At 48.7% G+C, this 27449-nt stretch overlaps 1 protein-coding gene across 2 annotated transcripts in view; it reads right to left on the bottom strand.

Moving 5' to 3' along the window:
* The window catches only part of MGMT (O-6-methylguanine-DNA methyltransferase), a 283077-nt gene that overhangs the window by 195634 nt on the left and 59994 nt on the right, over window positions 1-27449 (bottom strand). The window lies entirely within an intron of this gene.

Below are 27449 nucleotides of genomic sequence, written 5' to 3'. Positions count from 1 at the left end.
AAGGACATTTAACTGCACTGCAGTGCTCCAAAAATTAGCACCCCATGAATGACAGAACTCTCTCCATCAACCAGCATGATCCGTCGTCTGACCTTGCCTGCAAGCAGGACGGTAAAGACCTGACAAGAGGAATTCTGTACAATTCACAGCATCAAATTCTTGTAGTTTTCAAAAAAACTGCATTTCCACAACACAGCTTATCATTAAAAAAAATGGTTTCTTACGACAGTAAAGAATTTTTAAACATACTCAGGAGATGAAACTCTACAGGGTGTGTGGGTGCAGGGGACAGCGAGTGGGACCTGAGGGCCCAGCACTGGCCAGGGAGAGCCAGGAGCTCCGGGGAACCACAGGGCCTCTGCCTCTGGACACCAACAGGCTCTGCTTCCAGCCCCAGGACCAGTGACGGGCACGGCAAGCCGGGCGAGCCAAGCCCCGCATCCCGACCACACCAGAACCAAAGAGCCGCGCTACACCGTGCGTCCCAGTGCCCGGGACCCGCACACCACCGTGGCCACTCAGGTATTTGAAGCACGGGTGGCTGAGGACCCTTATGTATCGAGCACAGTTTTAACTGAGTGCACCTGTGTTAAAATATTGAGAGACTGGTGTTAACTTCATTTCTCCCAAAATATTGCGAGACTGGTGTTAACTTCGTTTCTACAAGGTGACCCAGAAGAAGCTGTATGGCTAGCTCCCTCAGGGTCACGGAGCTGGTAAGTGGCCGAGTCAGGACTGGCCCAGCCCTGTCTCCTGAGACTCTAGGTCCACTGTTACTGCCTATCCCAGCCAGCGTCTCCGTCACCGAGTAAGGTACGTAAAGCAGACCTATTCCCATCCAGAAGAGGAAAGCAAAGCTTCTACTGCCGCTGTCAGAAGAGAAGAGCTAACACCCAGCTGCCTGACCCACAAAGCAACTGCTTTCAAGATTAAGAATTTCACATCTGTCACGAAAACGCCCATCACATTTAACGTAGTTACTCCAGGAAGCTCCACCTCTTTGCCACGTGCCCTCTGATAATAAACCACGTCACCCCACGTTACTGTACACAGGAAATCAGGGCTGGGGCGTCCCTGCTCCATCGAACACCGAAGCCGAAGATGAGTGAGGGTGAGCGGTGTCAAGGAGGGCTGGAGCGGCATTCCCAAACAAACACCGTTAAACCCAACACTTTTCTTTCTTTTAATGCTGTATCAAGAGACTCATGAGACGCTTAGAACTTAAGCAGTAGGGTTCAGAGGGGAACGGCGGCAGAGCATCCTGAAGGATTTTGGTCATGAATGGTACATCATTTTTTACAACGAGTCCTGCTCCAGTGATAAAATACTTTATTCACCCCTGCCATTCCCAGCCAGAGTGAGCGCACCTCAGTCCACAGCCAGCACAGTCACCATGCGCTTGCTGGCCTTTTATTTGCACGCTAAGCTGCTCTGGGAAGACTTGGTCTCTCCCTATTTTGTTGGAGGGTCCCTATTACACAGCTCATTACGAGTGTCCCTAACTCTTAGACAACTCTTAGTTGACGACGTGGAGTTGACAACGTGGCTAATGAAGTATGAACCTTCAACAGCAAGTCATTTACTAGTCCTGGGTGCTGCATTTCTAATGGAAGAAGTTTTAATCGTAAGCAAATGTAATCATTTATGTTAAGCAACCCGTGGACCTGGTCAATGTAGCACAAACACCCATTAAGCAAAAATTATGACAATAAGGAGACAGAATGGTAACACTGCAGACATAGCAGTTTATGCTCTTTGCAGAATCTAATAAACGTTGTCTTGATAAAACTGAAGTAAACCTTCCCTGCACATAATTCTATGCCTTAGAGTAGATTCCGTGTCCTCACAGGAAGCTGGGACTTGAGCCATCACACAAGGTATTATCGTTAACACCCGCATCTATAAAACCGTGAGAACGGCAAGGTGTGGCATCTGGCAAACTGCTGAAGTCCTTCGAGCCTGTGCCCCTGCACCCGCAGAAACCCCTGCGACCCCACTGGGGGGTAGGGTGCTGGGCTGGCATAGAATCGGTGATGTACAAGCAGCCTCTGTGCCCCTCACATGGGATCCAATGCGGCAGAGTGGGCCCTGCTGGGCACAGCAAAGCCAAGGTCAAAATAACCAGCTGTGCTGAGGCCGACGCCCCACCTTCTTGCTGTCTCACCCACTTTCACCTCAGTCGACCCCAGTGCTGTCTGCACTGAGAGAGCTAATTCCAAAGGAGACGTTCCCCGCCTGGGACTGTCCCCATCAAGACAGCCTGGTTCCCCCTCTCTTCCACAGCAAAGGAGGGCTTCATAACGCAGTAGGGAGAGATGCAATGAGAGACAATGAACTTAACAGGAGAATCACCGTTCGAGGACAGCAGAGAGACACCCCAGGAGTCTTTAAAAATACAAAGTCGCTGATTGGACAGAGACATTTAAAGGACGCCTTTCCCGCCCTCCTCCCTCGGCAGAAAGCACGAGTGGGCTCCCGTCAGCTCCCTTCCGACGCAACGCGATGCAGCTCGATGGGGCAGAGCAAGAAGGAAAAAATTCTATTTACAGAAGTCAGCTTTTAAAAATGTCTGAAAACACCTGTTTCTAAGAAGAAATGCCGCCTGAGTATTCTGGGTTAGTCTCACACTGAGACGCTCTCAGTGAAATTCAGTAGCAGCAACACAGACAAAGAGAATCGAGAAAGAGATTTTAGCTCCGACAATATTGCGCTTTAATGGCTGAAGGAAATAATCTGTCAACAGGCTACAATAAAAGATGGTCAACTGATGAATGTGTCACCGGTTAACTGCTTAATAATTTATGCATCTGTATTGAACTTTAGCGCTCAATTGGCAGGACACGTAGAATCTCAGATAATTCAACGTGATGTGTCTAAGTTCTGGGCACACAGTAGGCACTCTGCTGCAATAACGAAGAGGAAGAGAATGAGAGTCAGAAAGCAGCCTACGACCGGCGCTGCAGAAAAGGGTCCAGACGTATAACAAGCTAAGCCACTAACAGAGATCACAAAAGAGACTAAAGAAAGTTTATCAGTGTTTGTAGATGACACGTTAGGAGACGTCCGTTCACCCACTGGGAAATGCACTGCTACGCTGCAGTCCAGCACAGATCCACGTAATACAGCCGGCTGTATCCTAAAACATGCTTCCATCACAGTATGACTAGGAAATTAACAGGTGTTTTCCTTTTTCAAAATAATAAAGCATATTTCATAAGATCTTCTGTATTCTACACACATCTTCCAAGTTCAAAGATAAATTCCTTAAACTATCTCAACATATATTTAAACGATCCTTGTTCTTACATAAAGACGTGCGCATCAGGCCCCGAAAGTGCCCACTGCAAGGTTCACTGGTGTTGGTCAAGAACGCCCGGGTTCGCCTATCAGGATGATTAATGAAGGCACCTTTTTCACAGAATGTCAGACTCTGCCTTTTTAACAACTGACCTTTCGTAGAATACTACTGAACTCATAATTCCACTTTTGTTCAGTTTCTTATTAGTGGAGTTAAAATTAATACTTAGGGGAATGATGGCCAGGGTGATGCACAGTAAATCTCGGAGTGCGTCAGCCTTCCATGTGGACGGTCCGAGGAACAGCCGCTGCATCTGTCTACTTCTGCAGCAGGAGGATCCTGCTAAGATTCTGTGTCCTTTCAAAAGACAAATTAAGGGCAGTCTGCAGACCTCTTTTGAGAACAAAGGTGTATACTTTGAGAAAGACTTTAAAAGTTTGTCTTTTTTTTTTTAAAGGACCTAATAAAATTGCTAACTTCAATCATAAATTTGAAAGAATTTACTCTTATTCAGTTTTCTGAAACATTCCTGATGACTAAGAGGATATATGGCGCAACATACTCTATAACCCACATTCATCTCTTAGAAGTGACAATTTAATAACCCATCGAGGCAACACAATACGCCAAAGCCACCTCCCTTACGGTGGGATCACATGAAAAAAAATTACCCTCTAATACCTCAAGAACTACCCCCCCCAAAAAATAGTAAAAAAAAAAGAAAAAAAAGATTGGGAAATGGAGCTAGAACAGGGGTTTCTTCTAATTATCACTGGGAATAGCAAATTACTTAAGGACTCAATTTTTTCACCATGCCAGCCATTTCCATACTCAGACATACCTAATTTCTATAAACCCCTTAAGGGCCCAAACTAGTTTTAGCTTCAAAGATCTTATGGGATCCCAGGGCGAAGTAAGAAGGCGAGAGTACATTCAATTATTAATTCTTATTAAATATCTGAGAAAAGTCACTCTGAATAAATATTGGAAATACAGTACATACAGGTAAATGTGTCGTCTAAGTCTACTCAACATGCCACACTACTTTAATTACCCTTGTTATCATGAGGTCACTCACCTAAAAGGGTTAGAGATTTAGGTAAACAGACAAGGTAATACTAATTCCTGTGAGTAAAAAGAGATGCCTGCGTGTGGACCCAGTGCCTTGTTCCAATGTAGAGACTGTGCCCTGGTAAATGCAAGTATCCTAGCACTAGGATACCCCCCCAGTGCTGTCTGAAAAAACCCTAGAAGACCAAACACTGCTGCATCGAATCCCAAATGCCAAACATGATAACTGCTAACGTCACCATTATGGGAACGGAATGAGATCAGGCTACCCTCAGAGCAGAACTGACACACCAGCAACAAGCATGAGTGTGCATAAGAAGGGTAACCGAGATTGAAATGGAAAATAAAAGAAAGTTGACGGAGAAAGAGAAACGGCAAAAATGATCTGACACACTTTATGAAAGACTCCAAATCAACTATACTGTCACAAAAGAACAAAAACGAAGACTCCAAAACTGGAAGTAAAGCGGAGGCACCGTGAGTGCCTCTCCTCGGGTACGGTGCAGGGCGGCAGTCGCAAAAAAGCCACAGGAGATTTTCACAGGCAAGTTCACAATAATACAACAGAGCTGCAACACAATTTCCAATCTCAGAAAGGAGAGCCAAAGACAGAGAACGCCACAGCTTCCACTTAAAGAGGGAAAACGGGAAATTAGCAAACGTAGACGAAAAGGGCACTTGCCCCACCAGGCCGTGGGGCTGAGGACGTCGGGAAGTCAGAGAACGCCAACAGGACTGCATTCTGCAATGTGCCCACCAAGCTCAGGGCTTACTGTACTGTCACATTTACCCCAAACGGGCAGTATTTCAACAAGGCTTCTTAGAAAAGACCACCTTCAGCTTCATCACAGCCTGTTAGCCAGGGTGTCACATATTTCTATCCGGCCATTTACCGGCAACGGGTGAGCTCTCCATTTCCCAGACTCCCAAGTGCGTGTCCCGAGGACACGGCTGCTTGCTGCGCGCGGCCTGATCCTGGGCGGGCGCGTGAAGGCCCAGGCGGCCTTCCCGCTCACGCAGAGGAAGCGGGGAGCCGCTTTCTGGAGTCTGTGCAGAGGGAAGGCAAGAGCAACTTCCAGAATGAGGGTAAACATACCTGTAAGCCACATCCTTTATTTCATAATGAATGACTATGACGACACCTATCTATCTCCAAATGCAATTCTGTATTTGTAGACTAATATTCTGAAATACCATATGCATATGTACAGTTTAGTTCAGTTCCTCTAAAAAGAAGTTGAGAACAACAAACCCAGGCATCCCTCACTTTCCAAATCTCGTGATTCACTCCTGAAAACGTGTTGTAGACAGAATCTACAAGGGCTTCTATCTCACTGTTAACTGGGGGAAGTGATGAGCTCCTATTCTATCTAAAGAACCGTAACCAACTTCACCAGTTATCACTAACTTTGTCAATACCTATATAAAAATTCAAAGGCTTCCCCATAAGGCATATCATTTAAACACCAGCTACCTAATGATTTAACATTAAGTGAACTCATTACTGAGTTCACTTGTGTGCAGTTCTCAAGGTCACAGGGCAGTCTCAGAGGCAAATTACAATTTATTTCTACCGTGGAAGAAACGTACGTGACAACATAAACAAATAGCAAAATATGTTAAAAATCCCAAAGATATGAACAAAATTCGACCCAAGCTGGTAGTGACCCCAGGCACTCATACAGAGATTCAAGATGGGCTAAACCCTTAGGAAAAGGTGGAAAGATGTCAGCAAAGAAGCCTCAGAAGTTTAAACAAGGAGGTGGGGAGACAAGGCACTACTGGGAGAGCAGTGAAGACACGAAGGCTGCATTCTGCGTCTGATGGCACGTCTGAAACAGTTGCCACTGGCTTGCTCGTCAGAGCAGATGTTCGGATTCAATAATGAAGCTGGGGTAAGATATTGTGTAAACTGCTACTGCATCTGGATAATGAAAAATAATCTTGCTCTCTAGGGAGCATGGATTAACAGGGACAGGTAAGAGAGCAGCAAAACGGGGACAACAGGACACCAAGCCCAGGGAAAAACGGTTTATAAAAAGGGAGCGCAAGCATTCCCGTATTTTGCAGAAGCGTGAGAACACAAAAGGTCATTAGGCTTCTTTCAGGGAAGGGCTAGTTCACAGACTCTCCAAGTCCAGTCCATGGGACCTGAGGGAGAGCCAGCCAGGACAAACGGTACTCGCCAGAGCCAGCTTTTTATCACTGCTGAGTTTGATCTGTTTAAGAAACGACGCCTTCACCAACAGCGAATGGTGACTTACACCACGGGCTTCAGGTGATCATGATGTGTCAACGTGGCTTCACTGACTGAAACAAGTGTGCCACCTGGGTGGGGGATGCTGACGGGGGGCGGCGAGGCTGTGCATGTGTGGAGAAGGAGGTATGTGGGGAACGTCTGCACCTTCCTCGCCATTTTGCTACTCTTAGAAAACCATCTTCATTTTTTAAAAAAGGACGCCTTCTTGAACTTCGCTTTTCTACTATATATGAGGCCATGTGAATCATTTTCCCGTAATTCCTTGTGTCCTGAGGGCCCATCTTACCTACCACGACTCTGCCAACAAAGGTGATATTCAGGAACATACCTGACCAGGGACGACTGCTTACCTTCATCGGCCGCACATCCCCACAGCAACAAGAAAGGACGCTAGCTACACGAAGGTACGGCAGTCCCTGAGAAGCACTGCACTAGTTGCCAGGGCTGCCGTAACAAAGAACCACAGATCGGGTGCTACGTTCCGGAGACCAGAAGTCGGAGATCAAGGCGTTGCGGGGCTGGCTCCTCCTGCGGCCTACGTCTTTGGCTTATGGATGGTCACCTTCTCACCATGTCCTCACGTGGTCTTTTCTCTGTGTCTGTGTCCGAATCTCCCCCTTCTTATAAGGACACCAGTTATATCGGACCAGAGCCCACCCTAGGCACCTCTTTAAAGGCCCTATGTCCTAGAGAACAGACTGGCGGTTGCCAAGGGGAAGGGGGGGCTGTGGGAGGGATGGAGGGGCTGGCGTTAGCAGATGTGAGCTATTGGATACAGGATGGATAAACAGCAAGGTCCTACTGCACAGCACAGAGGGCTGTATGCGACATCCTGTGGTACACCATCATGGAAGAGAATATGAAAAAGAACGCATGTATGTATATATACGTGTATAACTGAATCACGCTGCTGTACAGCAAAAATGAACACAACGTAAATCAACTATACTTCAGTAAAATATATATATAAAAAATAAATAAAGGCCCTATGTCCAAATGCAGTCACATTCTGAGGTACTAGGGGGTTAGGGCTTCAATATACCAATTTGTGGGGGACACAGTTCAGTCCAGCCCTTAGCAAGCACTCTCACCAAGACCAACAGGGCTGACACTAAAATAACTGAATAAAACGCTGCATGGTCTCAGCTCACAAGATAACACAGCAGCGGACGAGCACAGAAAGCGACAAAATCCTGCCAACCCCTCACAGTCCAAGGCAAGACAGTCACAAAAATGCGGACTCCTTTTAAGAGAATACTCAAGAGAACAAAAGGCTACTTGGAAACCACTGTTTTAACAGCTGATTACTGCTTCTGAAGACGATGGCCAAGCAGAAGGGCCCATCTGGGACTCTCTGGAGGCCACCCCATTTCGAGGAGGTCCAGCTAACCGCGTGGGCTTCCCTGACCCCAGGCACGGTCTCCACCTGCTCTAGAGGATCTCAGAGGGGGACAACCCCGAGTAAACAGCATGCCAGATCCTGGCAACCGGCTGAGACAAAGCCCTGAACACGATGCCCTTTTCACCTCCGACCTCTATAAGCACATCGTTCTTTATGAAGAGTGCTGACATTCCAGTCCCCAGCCCTTCCTCTGCTCCATCTTTAACAAAGATGCTTGCAGTGCCTCCTGTACCAGGTACTAAGGGTCGCAGAGTCAGGAAGCAAGACAGACGTGGTCCTGCCCTCCAGGACCTCAGAGGCTAGAAGACACAGCCGCTGAAGGAGATAATTATAACAAAGTGGGACCGGGGCCAGCACGGGGTAAATTCAAAGTGCTGGAAGAGCCTGGAGGAGGGTTCCAGAACCAAGCCTGGAGCACAGAGAGGGCTGGGAAATGTGTCAGAGCTGGGAGAGAGGAGGGGCAGGAAGAAGCTTCCAGGTGAAGGAGGCCGCGGTGCGAGTACCCCAGGGCTACTTCAGGTGACAGTAACAGTGGTAGTAGGACGGCTGCCATCATCACCACCAATAACAGCAGCTAACATTCCGGAGCCTACTCTGGGGTGTGCACCATTCCAAGAACTTTCTAGAGATTAGCGGATTTAATCCTCCAAACATCCTATGTAACAGATACTACCGTGACCCCACTTGACATGTGGGCAAATGAGGCACAGAGCGGTGAAGTGATTTGTCCCACGGCATCTATAAAGAGGTGGAGCTGGGCCTCAAAACACAGGAGTCCAGCTCCAGAGGCTGTGGGTCTCACCCACCACTTGGCACCATCTGACACCTGGGCTGTGCAGCCATACACCAGGAAGTGCAGGTCAGCACACCCGAGTCTAGAGTTCAGGGGTCAAAGAGCAAGGACTGAGGAGTCAGAGCTAGTGTTTTCTCACCCTGAAGTACTAAACCACATTCTTTAAGGCGGTGGGCGGGGGGGGGTCACGTGAACACATTTAATTTCAGAAATGACTGTGCGGAAAAGAAAGGGTGTTACAGGGGCATAAGCTACAGGGAAAGAAATCAGAAAACTTAAGGAAACGTTCCCCCAGGTTCACAAAGGTGCTCATCAAGGATGTGTACAGCAAGCCAGTGACAGCAGACGAACACCCTGGGTGTTCACCAGGACAGGAAGATTTGTAATCCTGGCACAACCATTCAACACAGGCCTTTAAAAAGGTTCTAAGACAGACCTTTAAAAAAAAATCATACTTTAAAGAAGTTTTTAATAACATAATAAAAATGCTTATGATGTAAGGTTTAATTTAGAATGTAGATTACAGAACTGATTTTAAACACACAGCGATGAGAAAGCTAGAAGGACTTATACCAAAATGTGAATAACGTACTTCTGGGTATCAGAACTATGAGTGACTCCTACCTCCTTTGCATTTTTCTTTATTTGCTAAAAGGAGCCTAAGTTTCACAGATGAAAACGTTACAAGCGCACCATCTGCAGGTTGCTGGTGGCTGTGCCACATGTGGTGTGGACGTGCCACATGTGGTGTGGACATGCATCAGGTCACAGGTGTTCTGAGGGAAGTCGGCCACCGGCGGGCCCATCAAGGACCCAGCTCTTCCCATCATCCTTCCTTGTAGCAAACTGCCTTTTGGCTCCAGCTTCACCCCCTCATGGTTACAAAACAGCTGCCCCAGCTCCCAGAATCACACATCTTCATACAATCATGTCCAAAGACTGAGGAGCAGTCATACTTCTGTTATGAGGGAGGAAAGGTCTTTTTCCACTGGAGCGAGCCAGAGGGCAGCAGTCATTCCCCACGGCCCTCAGCAGCAAGGTCAGGTGAGCCAGCACCTGGCACTCAGTCTTTCTAAGGGGAGGCAGGAATGGAGGCGGCCTTTGGGACAGGCCACCAGTGAGATCCTCTGCCTTCTCCCCATGAAAGCTTCCCTCCTGCCCTGATTCCAGAGCTTCTCAATCAGTCTTTCGTGCCTTCTGCATAGTGTTCTCTTTGCCTACTCGCTGACACTTCTGGCTCCCCTAATGGACAGAGTTCCTTGAGGACAGGCTCATGTCTTTGCATCCATCTCGCACCAGGCTACAGGCTACTACCAGCTTGACGCAGAAAAGCTCAATGAGTGCTTGGTGAACAGAGTTCTAATTTCACTCCTTTGTTGAACTGACTTGACAAAAATGTACCGTGTGCCCTGTGGGCCCACAGGTTCACCCAGTGTGTGGATGTAAGACAAGACAACCACTGCTCTCAAGTGCTAGGCACTGGAACACCCGGCGCTTCACGAGTGTCACCCAGCTCCAACACACCGGGCAACCAGGAAGACGGCCTGTTCCTTTCATCTACTTCATTAGGCAGCGTTTCCTCCCTCCACAGCAAACAGAAATACTGTGTAAATCTGACTTTGTGAGAAGGATTAATTTATCTCAATTCACTTGAACATAATGTATTATTACTAATATTAGTAATCTTAGCTCTAGACATTGTACCAGCCTTCCAAAGAAAGAGTCCTTGACCCAAAATATCAGAGGATAGTAAACAGAGAAATGATCTACTGATGCAAATCATTAAATCTATTTGCATTTGCTTACTGAACCCTATCGCGGAAATTAAAGTACGCGCAGCGAGGAGAGAGCTGGCTGTGCGTGGTTAAGAGGAGACATCTTGGTGGATCCAAGCTCTATGTCATTAATTTTCCCACTTTCCCTCATTAACAAGTAAAATGTTTTTACTGCTTGAAAAGTTTTAATAAATAGAAAAAAGCAGAGCAGCTGACACAGTTTTTGATGTAACATACAAGGGCTTTTAATATTTTTCCATATATTAATGAAAAAGCTACGAGAAAATACTAAAAGGTTATATATGAGGGGAGAAATGAAGAATAACCTTCTGGGAAGGACTTCTGGGTGTACGTTGCTTCCACGCCTTTTGACTGTGGCATCTGCACTGCAGTCCCTCAGGGGACGCCAACAGAAAGCCTCCCTCCTTCAGCCGGCAGCCCCACCGCGCCAGGACCAGCCTGAGGCAGCCTTTACACGGTGGGTACAAGGCTTCCCCAGAGCGAGCAGGAGACACACTCCCAACACAGAATTCTCCATGAAAATGAAGCCAGTTACCTGGTGCAGGTAGAGAGACACTCCCTGGCACGCTCTGCACAGGTGAGTCCTCACACGCTCACCTGAGTGAGCGCGTAACTTGGCTCAAGGCGCACCAAACACTTCCTTGGAATCTACACGTAGGTGTCAGCAGGCTTCAGTGAGGACGAGCCCCCACTCTCCCTTCTCCTCACACACCTCACCCTCTCTTGGGTAGGGACGCCCCTGCCCCCTTCCCTCACAGAAATAACGGTGCTCTACCTCCCCTCGGCCCTCCTGTCGGAGCTTCCCATGCAGTAACAGGATGAGCAAGCTCCCCGGGCCAACGAGGCACCACGGAGCGCAAGGCACTAGGTGTGCACGGGTCCAGCCCGGGGCAACTCCTAGGGGACCATGCGGTGCCACCAGTGATGCAGGCAGACGGCTGGGCCTGGTCCAGGCTCCTGGGGGTGCGGGCCTGTGTGGCACGTCGCACCTCGCCCTCCCTGGAGCAGAGGGCTGCCCGGGGCATGCTCTCCTCATGGCGACGGCAGAAGCTCACTCGGGCCGCAGAAGTCACACAGCCAAGGGCGTCTCCCGCAGCGGGGAGTCCAGTCCTCCCAGGAAATCTGGGGAGCGCGGAGCCCCCGCCAGGACACTCGCCAAGCTGACCTGCTGTTGCCACTGCTCTTGTAACTAAATAAACGGAACCATTACGAGGGTCGTTAAATCGGCTCTTTTTTGACCTAACAACGGGATAGAAGTTGTTCTTTGGTTCTCCTCATCCCGGCTTCATGACATAAAACTAATAATCGTTCCCATGGGCAGCACAAGCCCGGTGGGAGGCACGTGCAGCCACCCGGGCCTCTGTGATTCAGACCACAGTCCCTCCTTGGACTGACTGCAAGTCACTTTCAGAAGGCCAGGGGCAAGCTCTCCTGGGAGAAGCATGGGCCAGGCTTCCAGGCAGGCAGCAAAAGATCAGGCCACATTCTAATGCTCAGAGCTGTCTCTAAAGCGTGTTAAATGTACCCGCTGAGGACCTTCTGGTGCTTGTCGGATGTTCTGGTTTTGATCACTGCACACCCAATAGCAGTCCATCCACTAAAGACAGAGAGAGGGGAAAGTTAAGTGCTCCAGGTGAAAGCACCTCCGTGTGCAACAAAGGCCCTTGAAACGACGCGAAAATCACAAATTCAAGAGCAGCCGTATCCGCCTCGAACGGCCAGGCCGGGGGCTCCCAGCGGGAGCGGCGGCAGCACACGGGCCTCCTGCCCCACCGGCCGCGGCGCCCCCTGCAGGCCGCTGCCCGGCCCTCCTCAGCCCACCGCCCCAGGCCCTGCCTGCGGTCTTCTTCCCCACCTTCCCTGCTAACCTTCCCCCACTTCCTCTGTGGAAAAGTCCGACGGCATCAAAGACAAGTTGACCAGGTGCAGAAAGCTCTGGGATTAACCCAGCATCCTTTCAGTCTCACGATGGCGCCCTTCTTCAGCCTCTCTCTGCCTTACAATCTCTGTGCCCTGGGGTCCTGTTTTTCATTAGCAATACCTCCCCAGAATTAAATATACAACTTTGCATTTCTTCAAAGTTCTTCCCCACCTATCAGCAAAATCTGGCCACACCGGCTCTGCAGCACCCGTGCTCCCAATGGGGCGCCGACTGCACCACCTGCCCCACAGCCCGGAAGAAGAAGGTGCCTGGAGGCCCACCTGCCATCCAAGGCAAGGCAGCTTTACTGCGTCGGCAGGGGACTGGATCTCCAGACAGGCTTCTCTCAGCTTGGGGGAACCCGGCAACTCTGGGTATCAAAGGTGTGTCGGCAGAGAGACAGAGGCAGAATGGTGGGGACCAGAGCTGGGCTCAGAGCCGGCTGAGGTGTTGGTGTTTCACGAGTACGGAGCCGCCGTCTGGCAAGAACGCAGTTCTGGAGCTGGATGCGGTGATGGCCGTACAGCAACGTACATGTGCTGAATGCCATGGAGCCGTACACCTAAGACGGTCAAAGTGATCCATTTTATCTTGTGTATGTTGTACTACAGAAGAAGGACGTACTTGGGTCAAAACAGTACTGATTATGTAGGCACAAAGGGGAATTTCCGCCCCTTCCCTACCTACAACCTTGTGACTCCACTGCCCTGAGCGGGTAACCATCCACTGGAACGATCAGTGGGCCCAGCCCTGCTTAAAATCGGGACAAAATGATGACAATCTCCAATTTATACCTCTGCTCCTCCGTATCAGGTAAATAAACTGAAGAGTAGATTTTTTAAAAATTGTACCTCTTTTAGTTCTGTCAATTCCAATGATCCCCATCACACCCTGGGCAGAAATAACAGCAGGCGCCCTTTAAAACAGGCCTCTCCTGTGGGCTGCGATTCTTCCTGAGGCAGCACCCAGACCATACTTGGACAAAAGAGTGTATCATCTCTAGACCGCTTAACCAGCAAGACTGTTCAAGTCTGCAAACACAGATAACTCTCCATGCAAGCAAACTAACGTCATATGCTAAAGTAACTTTAAGGGTTCTGTAATAACAGATGCAGACGGGGACCGACCTTTAGAAAATTTTACGGCTTACAGTTTAAATTCAGGAACTCCGTACATCTTGAACATGCTTTTGGCTCTCGGATACTAACGCTAAAAACGCAATTATAAAGCTGTTTGTCAGTTTCTTCTGCAGAAGACAATTTACAGCTGACGCGATTATGTCTATGGCATATGGAACTTTAGGCAATAAGAATCTGGAGAGCTCTCGAAAACTCAGATGCAAAAACCAAGCTATCACATGATTAGTCATCCCTTTAGTAAGGGATCCCCGGAGCTGGCATGATGAAGGGAAGGGAAGAAGGGCTGTAGAAGTGAAGAAGTTAACGAAATGGGTAAACAAGCCATGGGCAGAAGCCCTGTCCTCGCACTAACAGCGCATCTACGGGACAGGAGGAGGTGGCACAGGCAGGACGCGCGGAAATCAGAAAGAACCCTCCCCTTCTTTCCTTCAACGCGCTTGTCAAGTTAATAAATGAATTCTAACAAAGGAATCGACTAGCGGCGGTCTCCTACTTTTCGAAATGAAACATTACAGGAAGGGCGCGATGAGGTGGGTACTGGCGAGCAGGCCGTGCCCTTGGGCCACCTGTGCTCCCGCGTCTGCCCCTCTGCTCGGCAGGGAAGAAGGGGCCACGTCCGCCACAGACAGCTCCGCACCTCCTCCCCTGCCCGAGTCTCCCCCGTGCCCCATCTCCCCCTCCCAGAGGACTCACGGCTCCAGCAACAAGGGCCCCAGCACGACCCTCGTCCTTCCCCACCGGGTGTGCTTCCTACTCTGGGACAACCCTCCAAACCCCACCAGCACCCGCGGGCAGGCTGACTCTCAGACGCTAACCAACTGAGCCAAGCAAGTGCGGCCACCCAGCCAGCAAGCACGTGGGGAACAAGAGATGGCCCGTGGCCGGGGGAGAGCCTGCCCCACGAGGCCCGCTAGGAGAGCAGAGGGAGCCTCGGCCGCGGTGGCCCCGGCAGCACACTCAGTCCCTGGACTCTGGTTCCTCCATCTGGAAAGTGACAGGGCTGGCCTGGATGCTGCCCGAGGTCCCTTACAGTTCTGACGGCCCAGGGACCCAGTCAATCCCAAGAGTAATGTGCCGAGAAGCATTCAGAACGCGTTAACAACTGTTAACCAGAATCCCTGACATCTGCCTGAACGATTCTTGGTTACTATTTGAAGTAAACACCAGCATTTCTTCAAGTCCTTGAGAAGAAGTTCATGCGTGTCTGCAAACTGATGGAAGCCAACGTCCAGACAGAAAGAGCCGCAGAGCCTGGTGGAGAAGGATGGGGTCTGAGCGCAGGCTGGGACAGAGAAGCAGATGTGCCCAGCCCAGCTCCAGCTTTCCCCCGGACAGGCACAGCAGGAGGTCCTGGAGAACACTGCCACGGGCGGTCTGCAGGCCTCAGGCCTACCGCCCAGCAATGCCACACACAGCACCATGCGGTCCAAACTCCGCCTCCACCTTTTCTTAACTGAAGCACAGCTGATGTACAGTATTATGTACAAGTGTACAGTATAGCGATTCGCAATTTTTAAAGGTTATACACTCCATTTATAGTTATTATAAAGTATTGGCTTTACTCCTCACGTTGTACAACACAACCTTGTAGGTTACTTTATACATAATAGTTTGTACCTCTTCATCTCCTAGCCTTACAGCACCCTTCCCCCTCCCTCTCCCCGCTGGTAACCACTAGTTTGTTCTCTACATCTGTGCCTCTGCTTCTTCTCTGTTATAGTCAGTAGTTTGTTGTCTTTTTTAGACTCCACATATAAGTGGTATCATACAGTATTTATCTTTCTCTGTCAGACGTATTTCACTGAGTATAACGCCCACCAAGTCCACCCACGGTGCTACAAATGGCAAAATTTCATTCTTTTTCATGGCTGAGTAGTATTGCGTTGTGTATGTGTGTGTGTATGTGTGTGTGTGTGTGTGCGCACACACACACACACACACACATCTTCTTTATTCATTCATCTGTTGCTGGAAACCTAGGTTGCTTCCATATTTCGGTAACTGTAAATAATGCTGCTATGAACACTGGGGTGCGTGTATCTTTTCAAATTAGTGTTTCTGTTTTTCTCAGGTGTACACCCAGGAGTGGAAGTGCTGGGTCATATGGCAGCTCTAGTTTTAGTTTTCTGAGAAACCTCCACACTGTCTTCCACAGTGGCTCCGCCAGTTTGCGTTCCCCCCGACAGTGGAGGAGGGTCCCCCCTGCTCTGCACCCTCGCCAACATTTGTTGTCTGTGTTCTTTTTGAGGACGGCCATTCTAACTGGCGTGAGGTGCTATCTCACTGTGGTTTTGATTTGCATTTCCCTGGTGATTAGCGATGTCCAGCATCTTTTCATGTGCCTGTTGGCCATCTGCATGTCCTCTTTGGAAAAATGTCTACTCAGTTCTTCTGTCCTTTTTTTTAAGGAAACCATCGACAAGACAAAGAGACAATCTACTGAATGGGAGAAAATATTTGCAAATGATATGAGTGATCAGAGATTAATATCCAACATACATAAACAGCTCATACGACTCAACATCAAAAAACAACAAACAAGCCAGTTAAAAAACAGACGTGGGCTCCTGACAGCCACTGCACTTGTGTCTGACATGTTGGCCGGGTCCCATCTCCACCCCCAGCCACTTGCTGAGAACCAAGGGGGGGCTGACGCCTCCCTCCTCTGCCCAGCCCCCCGGCCAGCCCCTGGCCCTCCATTCGACCCCACAGACGCCCAGGAGCTGCCTGCGAGGCGAGACTGCGCACAGGACCAGCAGAAAGCAGGGGGCTTTCGGCATCACTCGCGGAGACAAAGGTGTTAGTCTCAAAATATTATTTTCAATAGAAGTTTTGTTTACCTAGAAAAGGTCAGAAACTTTGGAGGAAATAAGTGGCCCAGCTCTTTTTAATGAAAGCAGTGCTCAGTTATACAATAACTCTTCCTAACAAACAGCCTTAAACGGGATAAAATAAAGATCAGAAAGCTAAGTATTTTTCCGGATGAATTTTAGGAAGGAAAACCCACTCTTTTGGGGAGGCTACTTCTGGGGTATCTTTAATAACCGAGAACGACAATTTCATTTCCCCTAGGTTTAGAAGCATGTATTTTTAGCAGAAGCAACGTTAGAGAGGCAGGACAGAAATGCCTAGAATGTATATATTTATACAAGCGTGTGTGCACACATGCGTAACACTCACATATAAACACTATACACAAGGACATCTATTTGAGAAAGGAACCGAAAAAAGAATCGTCACACCCCAAGGCTTACATTTTCCTACTGCAATGGGTTAAGTCTTAAAAATGTTTCTCCTTATAACTGCATCCTTCTAGTACGCAGTAGATTCTGTTTATATTCCATTTTTAGCTTGCCTAAATACCCTGGCAGAAAACTGTGGTTGGAATGTGCAGAATCTGCACGTGGCCATTCCTCGCCTAGTACCCCGCCCCCACGTGAGCTGCAGAGGGATGGCTCCCAGCAACACAGCTTCTTCAGAACAAGAAGAAATGTCACCCTCCCGAGCTGGGTGCTCAGCCCAGGAATCCTCCAGCCCCACCTGCCCAGCACGGACTCTGTGTGAGGTCATCTACAGAAGGAGCAGAATGTCTGCTTCACCAGCTGAAGGTTTCCACGGCTGCTCGTTCAGAAGCGATGGACGCCCCGCACTGTCACGTGGGGAAGTGAAGCATAAGAGCGTTCTCTACATGCTTCACCTGTGCCGGTCAGTGAGCACGGGGGGGGGGGGCGACCTCCGGAAGAAGGCATGTGAGAAGCAGCTTTAAGAGTCCTAACGTGATTCCATCAGAGACAGTCACAGCAAGAAAACTATAATCCCCCCAACGTACAATACACGTGAGCGTATACGGCAATAGGCAATTCTGCTGGTAGACGCCAAAAATCAAAGTAAATGCTGGTCCAGGAGGACCCGAGTTCTTCCACAGAACCACTCGGAATCTGCAGGTGTATCAATACTTAACATATTGAGTGTGTAAGCCCTCTTGTTTAAAAAAGATTCGTGCACATACGCGGTGTGTGTAGATCAGATGGGGAGGGTGTCACAGAAATGCTTATAAATACACTGGGGCTCTTACGGAAACACTAAACGAGACCAGAGGAGACCTGGTAACAGAAGTGGGTAAAAGCCTGAAAGCAACCCACACGGACGAGGTAAAACCAAGACACAGAAACTGGGCCGAGAGAAAGCCGAGCACTTCTCTGAACTCCCTGGAGTTGTAGCTGCGAGTCCGGCTCAATCCAGGGGGCACCGAAGAAAACTGCAGAACTCACAAACGAGATGAACCGCGCGTCATTCTCTGGCTCCTGTCCCCCCGCAGCCCCCGCGAAAAGCTCCACGGGCTCACAGGGGACGAGAGACCCTGGGTGTGAACTCGACCTCCTTTTGGGTCTGGGTCCCTGCTGGGCCGCCCTGCACGGCACATCCACGCTACGCACGACCCGTCTCGACTGTGGATGGCGCCATCTCCACTGCAGACGTATGTGGAACCACCACCGCCGCCCGGGACTCCAGAGGCAACGCTGAAATTAACTGGGTGGGAACTGTCGGTTCAACGAAGGCCAGGGTACCCAGGAACGCCCACCTCAGAGCCCGAAGGAAACCTGAAGTCAGTATGGGACCCCAGAGGGAGCAGACGCGCACAGCAATTGCAGCACGACACCCGGCTGGCCCTGTCCTCGGCCTCCCCGACTCAACCCTCCCCCTGCTCTCTTCCGTGTCCTGGCCCATCTTCAGTTTTCTCTGGTACTGCTTCGTGACCAGCTCCCTCGTGCAACTGTTCCTCCAGATACTCTTCTCCTCGTGGCGTGCCTGCACCCTACGCCCTGACAGCTAGTCGCCCGAGCCAGGGCCCGCGGCCTCCCGGCACGCCTCCTCCTGCCGTGGGTGCCCACGTCCCCTTCCGATACAGGCTCCACCGGTTCTGCGGCCAGACCACGTCCCGCCGGTTCTCAGGCCTGAGCCCCTCCTCCCCCGACCCTTTTAACCCCACGCCTGCTCACACACGCCCCCCCGTGGAGGGCCGTGACGCCACACTTGACTGCCCACCCCCAGGCCCGTCCTGTGCTGGGCGGGAGCTCCGTGGGGGTGGAGCTGTCACATGCATTACTGTACCGTCCCCAATGCACGTCCCCCAGGCACAGGGCCCGTCACACGGCAGGCACTCACGTGTTCTGAGTGAACAAACAAGTGACTCTAGCTTAATCCTAAATTTATTCAATGTTTTTATCACAAAAAGACCCACTTCTGTCACTTGATACAGCAACTGGAAATAAAAATTCTGGATGAATCTGACACAAGACAATGGTTCAGTTCAATTCAAAAATTAAACTCATTTAACCTTTAACTCAATTTAACTTCTAAACTGATCAGCATTCAAGAACTATCCTGTACATTAATACCAAGGAGCTGATCTAATTACTGATACAATTTAAAGAAAATAAATTCAACAAACCAAATACATTTGGAGAGTTGACAGCTTAAATGACATTAACATTTTAAAAACAAAAGTTGAAAAGTATTCACCAGTCACAGATGGTTTAAATACCAGAAAATATTAGAGATACACGAACAATAAAAACTCTGGAAATCAAAATCCAGGGGCAAAATGTGAGAAACGTCTGTCAATGGTCTCAGGTACCACAGCTTCGTTTCCACAAAAGGAGAGGTGGACGGCCGTGAGGTGCACCCCGGCTCAGAGGAAGGAGTCGAGGAAGTGGCTCTGAGTCCCAGCCACCACGCTCCTCCTCGTGCGGCATCAGCTCTGTCCCCTGGGAAAGGGGCACGGCATCACCCGCCTAGCTTTAAACACCAGCGCGTACGCGTGAGCACCCTGTACGTCTGCGTGAGGCAGGCAAACACACACGAGGACACGTCACGGTGTCCCTTCCGCTCCTACAACAGTAGGTGTCGAGCCGGAATTTTCACGTTAGACGTGAAGCGGTGAACATCCTACTTTACAGACACCCTCATCCAGGCATCCAGCGCCAAAGTCACCCCAGCTCTCGTTACTAAACCCAACCAGGAACCGTCCAAGGGCTCTCCGCAACTGCTCAGAAGGCCGAGAGGAAGGGACCAGGGAAGGGAAGGTCAGCTCCGGTAGGGGCCATCAGCGGTGAAAACCAAAGGAAGGAGAGGCGGCAGCCCCCTCTCCCCTCGAGTCTTTCTCTAGAGACCCTGGTACCAGCCTCCTCCGCCCAACCCCAAGTCCTCTGCTGACCAAGCGGCGTCAGCGCAGGGCTGGGGAGCTGCCCCAGGGCCGCACGCCGCGGCCGGCACTCAGCTCCTCACACAAGGCCCGGCCCTTCCAAGGGGAGCCCCACTTACCCGGTATCTGTCTGATTCCTGGCAACCCAGCCTCTTCTGGAAAAAGACTCCTAGAGAAAATGGAAATGACCTCCAAGATGTTGCAACACTGTCGTTAAGTTCCACTCTGTTTCTCTCGGAGCTGATTTAACTTCATTCCTCTCACAAGCTGAACGAGCCTTTAGCTAACTTTCCCGACCGCGTTATTTAGATGAATGGGGACCAGGGCGAGGACCGCAAGAGGCTGGCAACAGGAGGCCAGCAAGTGGATGGGTGACACCACGGGAGGTACAAGACCACAGAGCTGGACGAGCAGGTGGGCGGCAGGGAGGGCCCTGCCCACGTCTAGGCCCGGCTGTCACACGACAGTGGCACCTCCAAAGGGCCGTGGAGGGGGGACACTGACTTGGCCAATTCCACCAGAAATGGCCCCTGCGAGACCACAGGTCCTGGGCGGGCCTCCACCCGAGAGCACACGGTCCGGGCAGGCCCTGCGGGCCTCAGGGTGAAGCTGACACGTGCTGGGCCCTTCCCTTGGAGAAGGTCTGGATAGAGCCCAGAGCTTGTCATCAGCACACCATTTCCCAAGGCGAGGGTAAACTCGGATGCTGGTTACATCCCAGTAACTGGGGGAGCCCTGCACCCAGTGAGGGCGCTGCGGGGACCCGTCCTCCAGGGGCCACACAGCATACGGCCCACGTCTCCTTCTCGTGGGAAAAGGGAAAGGCTTTCTGTGGCAGTGCCAAGGTGACAGGAGAGCCCTTTCTCCGGGAAAGATGCAGTGCCATCCTTTCAAGAGCAGGCGTGAACAGAGGGGAAGAGCCCAACACCTCCGAAAGGAAGGTGACCGCTCTGAGCAGAGGGTTTCAGGATACTTCACGTGCCTTGGAGGAAAACACCCACCTTCCTCCGCTTGGGATTGGCCAATTTACCTCCTTCACTCTCAAAGTGCTCTTACACTCCAGAGGCTGGAGGACTTGCAACCGGGGCCCGCCCCATCCTGGGAACAGGGGAACTCCCCCCGAGACGCCCCAACTGGAGAGCAGCATCCTGGCTTCCCCCTCATCTCTCCAGCCATCAGCCTGAACGACGACACCACTGCCTCTCTCGTCACAGACACTGAAAGCGAAGTACGCGCACGGTCTGTGTTACTGACCACATAAGTCAGGAGAGGAACTCGCCACAAGCTACTGATATCGCACCGCCTGAGCCAGAAACCGGGAGGGAGGGAGGCCCCTCAACACCCCCAGGCCTCGGGCTCACCAGGGCACCCAAGCACTTGCTCTAAAACACAGACGACTTCTATGAAGCCACAGAGCTTGGCAAGTTTTCCTCACAGAAACATGCTTATTTGACTCGAGACCTCCTTAAGGAACATTCTGTAAAATAAAACAATTACATTTTTAAGCACACACAACACAAATCATTATTTCGAGCCACCGAATAAAAGCAATGAGACAACTAAACTAGCTGCAGGTAAAATTCCTGCGGCGCAGTTCTGGGCGTCCCTTTCCTGGGAGCGCCTCTGCAGGTGTTTATCCGTAAGAACACTTTCTTCTCTTCCTTGAAAGACCAATTATAATAAAGCAAGTGCTGTGTCTATGTTCAAATTTCCCAATCTGTCGGGAAGAATGAAATTACGAGTTTCCCAGGAAGGCTTTCATGACCTGCGGATCTCAGGAACTATCTTGAGCTGGGAAGGGGCAGACCGACGGGCACCGAGGTCCCCGAGGGGCCAGCAGGCGGCAGGCCCAGGCCGTGCAGGGTCAGTGGCCCCAGACAGGCCCCTGACAGCCTCACGTTCTCCTGGTGGTCCACTTACTTCCTTTAAATATCTAAAGATGAACAGGAAAGCAGCAAATGCATGCGGAAACCATCAGTCACTATCCGTTCAAACCGACAGACCCGACTGGACATCAAGAGTCCAACTTTCCTTCAGGAAGGCCTCAAAGGCACCTTCCTTCCTTCAGTGGAGTGACGACTTTGGCACATTCCGGGGGCGAAAATCGGCAGTGCACCTGACGAGGCAGGCGACCCCCTCCCAGGTAGAGCGCAGAGGCCCTGCCGTGACACTCTCCCCCAAGGTCCCCGAGGGTCCTGGCCCACACCCATCCCCCCTGGCAGAGGAGGGTGAGGCCTAAGCCGCGTGCTTCTCCCAGCCCTCAACACCAGAGCTGGCAGGCGAAAGATGCCAGGAGACAGAAATGACGACACTCTGCCCGAACCCCCACGACACCATACACTCCTGTCAAGTACAGCACAGCCTGCGTCGTTTTTAAGTCTTTCAAGATACAGCAAGTTTTACAATGGCTTACTTTGGCTGGACTACAACGTTTTCAGTTGCATTCCGCATTCTTCTAAAAAGTTTTATATGGAAAAAATTTTAAAATGAAAAACAAAGGTAAATCTTTGACAGACGTGAAGCACATGCAACTAATCCTCTCTAGCTTCCCAGATCCGAACGTCCTACTGCTGTTTTTCGTAATAGTAAGTAAGTATAACCCAGGGATGTACAGTCCATTTTCAAGTAATCAAATACTACAATCAACTTTATGGAAAGCTAAACAAGCCCGAAAATAACATTAGGAAAACCAATATATTCTCCTGCCCTTCTCCTTAGATTTTAGACTCTGTGGGGCATGATGATGAGGTCAAAGCTTCACGGCCACATGAAGATGGAGTGGGGAGAGGTCAGTCAAGCTCTTGCAAAAGACAGTCGTGAAGGGAAGCTTGATAATCGGCAGGAAGTTATAAAACTGAGACTATTATAACCACTTTCCAAACTGATGTTCTCCACTCTTATTTTTAGGAAAGCTGAGTAATGTAACTTACACAAAAAAGAAATCAAGGATCACTGTACGAAGCCATACGCACAGGAATCCTACTTCGTATAGAAGCGTGAAAGGAATTTCACTACAGACAGACATCAGTGGTCATCTTCTAATTTATCTACTGAAGAAACCAGCACGGCTTCAGAGGAAACGAAGGTGCCAGGACTCACAAGAAGGAGGGTGAGAACAGGGGCCCAGAGTCTTTAGGATGCTCTGCTCAAAACCCCCTCGCGGCTACCGTCCACCACAGCAGCAGAGCTAGAGGGGACAGCCCTGGAGGGCGCAAATGGCTCCACCTGCAAAAAGCCAAAGCAAGGGAGGGCCCCCTCCAGGTGGGTGAGGGCAGCGCCTACTTCTATCAGACAAGGGAGTTCTAATCAGAAGCCTTCCTACCAGATCCGGGTGGCGTCAAACTGGAAGAAAAAAATTCCCCCACGTGACTCTTTCAGAAAGTAGGAGGAAACGCTTCCAAACTCACTTCATGTAATCAGAAAAACCCAAATGCCCAAACCTCACAAAGACATCACCAAAGAAAGAATTATAGACGAACACCCTTCATGAACTTAAACACATAAACGCTCAATGAAATAGCAAATTTCAACCCGTGATATGTAAGGGAAAAAAAAGGCTATACCATGAATTAAATGATGTAGTATAGCAGCATTTCAAGATTGGTTTAAAATCCAAAAATTAGCTTACTTCACATTTAAAGAATAAAAGAGAAAAGCAGGATCATGTTGATACATGCAGAAAAACCATTTAACAAAATTCAACAGATTGAGGAAGCATTGTCAGTGTGAGAAAGGACGCCTATTAAAGCCAACAAGGCCAGCAGTCACCCTGATACACTTGAAGCTTCCCCCTACGACTGGAACACGGGAAGGAGGTCCACTGTCATGACTTTTATTCAACGTCATATTGGAGGTTCTAGCCAGTGCAACAGAAGAAAAAAAATAAAAGGCAAAAAGATCATAAACAAAGAAGCAAAGTGTGTTTACTCACAGACATCATGATTTTCTACAGAAAAAATCCTAAGGAAACTGCAAAAGAATTCCTGGAACTAAGAAGTGAATTTAGTAAGATGGCAGAATAAAATCAACATACAAAAATCAAGTGTTACGTACCAGCAGCAGCAGTTTATAAGTTAAAAAGAAAAAAAAAATGAAGCTGATTCACAATACCATCAAAAACAAAGTATTTAGAAATCAACTTTACAAAAGACACACCAAGATCTTTAAAGTGGAAACTACAAAACACTACTGAGAAAAATTAAATAGAAACTAAACAAATGCTGAGCTAAACCACAGTCATGAACTGGAAAATTCAATTTAAGATGTCAACCCTCCCAAAATTGACACACAGATTCAAGGAACTCCAATCAAAATCCCCACAGGCATTTTCGGAGAAACTGACACCTTGATTCTAAAAGTAATATGGAAAATTGAGACCTAGAAACCAAAACGATCTTCCAAAACAACAACAAAAAAAAAACGGGTGGTGGGGGGTGGAGAGCTGGAAGACTCACATTAATTCAAGACTTATCACCAAGCTACATCATCAAGTCAGTGTAGCACTGGCACAGAACAGATGAAAAGATCAGCTGAACACAACAGTGTCCAGACATACATAACCCACACACGTATGGCCACGTGACTGATTTTTTGACAAGAACACTGAGGCGATGCCATGGAGAAAGGAATTGTTCCCCCCCCCCCCCAACAAATGATACTGAAACAACTAAATATCTGCGGAGAAAACTGAGTACCTCACAACAAGGTAATTCAAGGTGATGGAACACAGATCTAAACATAAAAAGCTAAAATTATAATGTTTTTCAAAGGATTTATAAGAGAATCTATTTGTGAAATTAGAGTAGGCAAATATTTCTTAAGAGCACACAAAATAGGCCGAACAGAAAGGAAAAAAAAAGTTGGTCTTCCTCAAAATTAAAAACTTCTATTCATTAAAAGACATTATTAGAAAAATAAAAACACAAGTCCCCAACTGTGAGAAAATGATCAACACATATATCTGATCACCAAATTATAACCAGAACTACCAACTGACAACAAAAACCAAGAAAACACCAACTAAAAATGGGCAAGAGACTTGCCTCACAATGAAAGCTTACTGTAAACGGTGTTCAAAGTAAGTCATCAGGAAAGGGCAGGTCACCACCACAATGAGAGACAATACCTCACACCCACCAGAGCGGCTGTCACTTTAAAAACTACCACCACCAAGTGCGGTGAGAAGGCAGAACAACAGAAACTCCCATACATTCCTGGTGGAAATGTAAAATGGTAAACTTTGGGGAACGTGTTGGCAATTTCTTACGAGGTTAAACATCCATTTGACATGCAATCCAGCCATGCAATTCCACACCTAGGAATTCACTCAAGAGAAAAGAAAACGTACGTCCATAAAGGGACCTGAACAAGAATATTCACAGCAGTTTTGTTCATAGTACCGCAAACCTGGACAACTCAAATGTCCATCAACAGGAGAATGAATAAACTGTGGTATATTCCTAAAACAAACTACTACTCGATAAAAAAGAATGAACTACTTACTGACACACAGAGCAACACGGGTGAGCCTTGAAAACACCGCTGAACTGAATACGAAAAGAAGTACGTGTTGTACAGCTCCACCTAGAACAAGCTCAAGAACAAGCAAAACTAACCCAACATGACAGAGATCAGAACAGTGGATGCCAACGGGGAGGGGGTCACTGAAAGGGAGCACGAGGGAACTTTCTAGAGTGCTTTATATCTTGGTTTGGGCTGGTGGTCGGGTGGTCGTACACATCTGTGAAAACTCACTGAACTTTACAGTTAAAATCTACGAATTTTATTATGCGATTTTCACCTCGGTTTTTTTAAATGAAAGAAACTGTTAACTCTTGAGTATTCACACATAATTTTTATGCCGTTCTCTACTTCTGAAATATCCCTCCCCAAATTAACCATATACAACAGACTGCTGGTTGCCCCCCGCCCCCCGCCAAATCCGCTCCGCACAGAACTGCCGACTTCAGCTCGCACACGCCAAGCTCCGCGCTTCCCGCGCGGCGTGCCCAGCAAGGTGAGAGAAGACATGGATGCTGCTTCTGGAAACAGAGGGCATCCCCTCCTTTCTCTCTCCTCTCTCTGCTGCTCGTGAAGGGGTGTGGCAGCTCGCACCCCAGAGTCTGGCCTGCAGATGCCGAGAGGAAAGCTGAGGGTGCCAGACTCCAGTGACCATCCCGCCAGCAGACCCAGCGTCACTGCTCCTCCACCAGGGCTTCTCCTCCAGAGAAACCGGCTGCATCTGATTAAGCTGTTACTTGGAGGAGCTTGTTCTCCACAGATGAACCTAATCCTAACTTGATTCAGAAAGTACAGAGAGTAGAAGCAAAGCTAAGCCTCATCTTCACTCTGTTCTCACAATTCCTAATGGACATTTAAAGCACTTCAAGAGGGGTTTTTCCTCCTACTTTTCTCCAAATTCACTTGCTCTTTTTTTAAAAAAACAAAAAAAAACAAAAAAAAAAGAATTCAACACATAATTTCTGTGATTTACTGAGCAACTGAACATGCTAAAAGACAAAATGACATTTTCCCTACAAATTATTTGGTGCCTGTGATTTTCTGAACACTACAGCCAGATGGTTCTCATAGAAATCAAGAAGACTATATTCATATAATTCAAAGGTTTGCTTATTTTTTGGTCTTAAAAAAGACTATTGATTGTAACGTGCAGCTCTACAGGAAAAATCTCGACCGAGGAGGCGAAAACTGGTATTTATTACCGCCCTTGTGCTCATTATAGCCATCTCTGACAGCGGTCCATTAAAATCAATTTTTATGTTTCTTACGTATTTTCTTTTTCTAACATCCTTGGCTCTGTGTTTATTAGCCCGTTAAGACAAACGCTGAGCAAAGGAGTGGGTGGTTTTTCCCCTCTTCTGTCAGAAATAACAAGAACTGCAATTTTAAAATACAACTGCTACTCACAATCAATGAATGGAGGAAACTGAATGTTACGTTTCAGAACAAAACATTAAGGAGTGCTTTGAATTTTTAATGGTTTTATAATTAGAGAAAATAAATAGTGGAGATCGTTCAGAGAAACGTGTTCAGTGAGAAATGGCAATACCCTAACTTCATGCTAACAAGGGGATTTCACACCCTTTCTCCTCCGCTGCGCACACACACCAACAGCCGGACACCATCTCCAAGAGGCCCAGTGGAGCTACTGATGAAGCAATTCCAGGACTTTGGAATAAAAGTCCATTAATAAAAAATTCCATTAACAAAAGTCCCATAAAAGTTCATCACCTGGCAGACTGATGAACAGTGAATGTTGGTCCTGGATTTAAAAATCTGGATTAAGGAAGCAGCAGCTCCCTGTCACCAAACGCCCAAAGAGATTCCCACATCCCACTTGCTTAAGAATCAAAGCGCTCACTCAATACAGTCCACCAACACCTCTATAAACGTATACATTAATACGTCTTGGGGCTCCTAATTACAGCTTATGTCCCTGTGGTTCATCGGAGGTGGAGGGTTCCTGGGCAGTAAGCACAGATGCTGAAAACGAACGATCATGGCCCTACCATCTTTAGAGAGATGCTAACTTTTGTGATTGGTA

This window comes from Aethalodelphis obliquidens, unplaced genomic scaffold, assembly GCF_003676395.1.
Source record: "Aethalodelphis obliquidens isolate GAN/ISIS:26980383/991018 unplaced genomic scaffold, ASM367639v1 scaffold11, whole genome shotgun sequence".
Taxonomy (NCBI): domain Eukaryota; kingdom Metazoa; phylum Chordata; class Mammalia; order Artiodactyla; family Delphinidae; genus Aethalodelphis; species Aethalodelphis obliquidens.
Note: the sequence above shows the minus strand (reverse complement) of the source record. Positions and strands in the feature narration are given on the sequence as shown.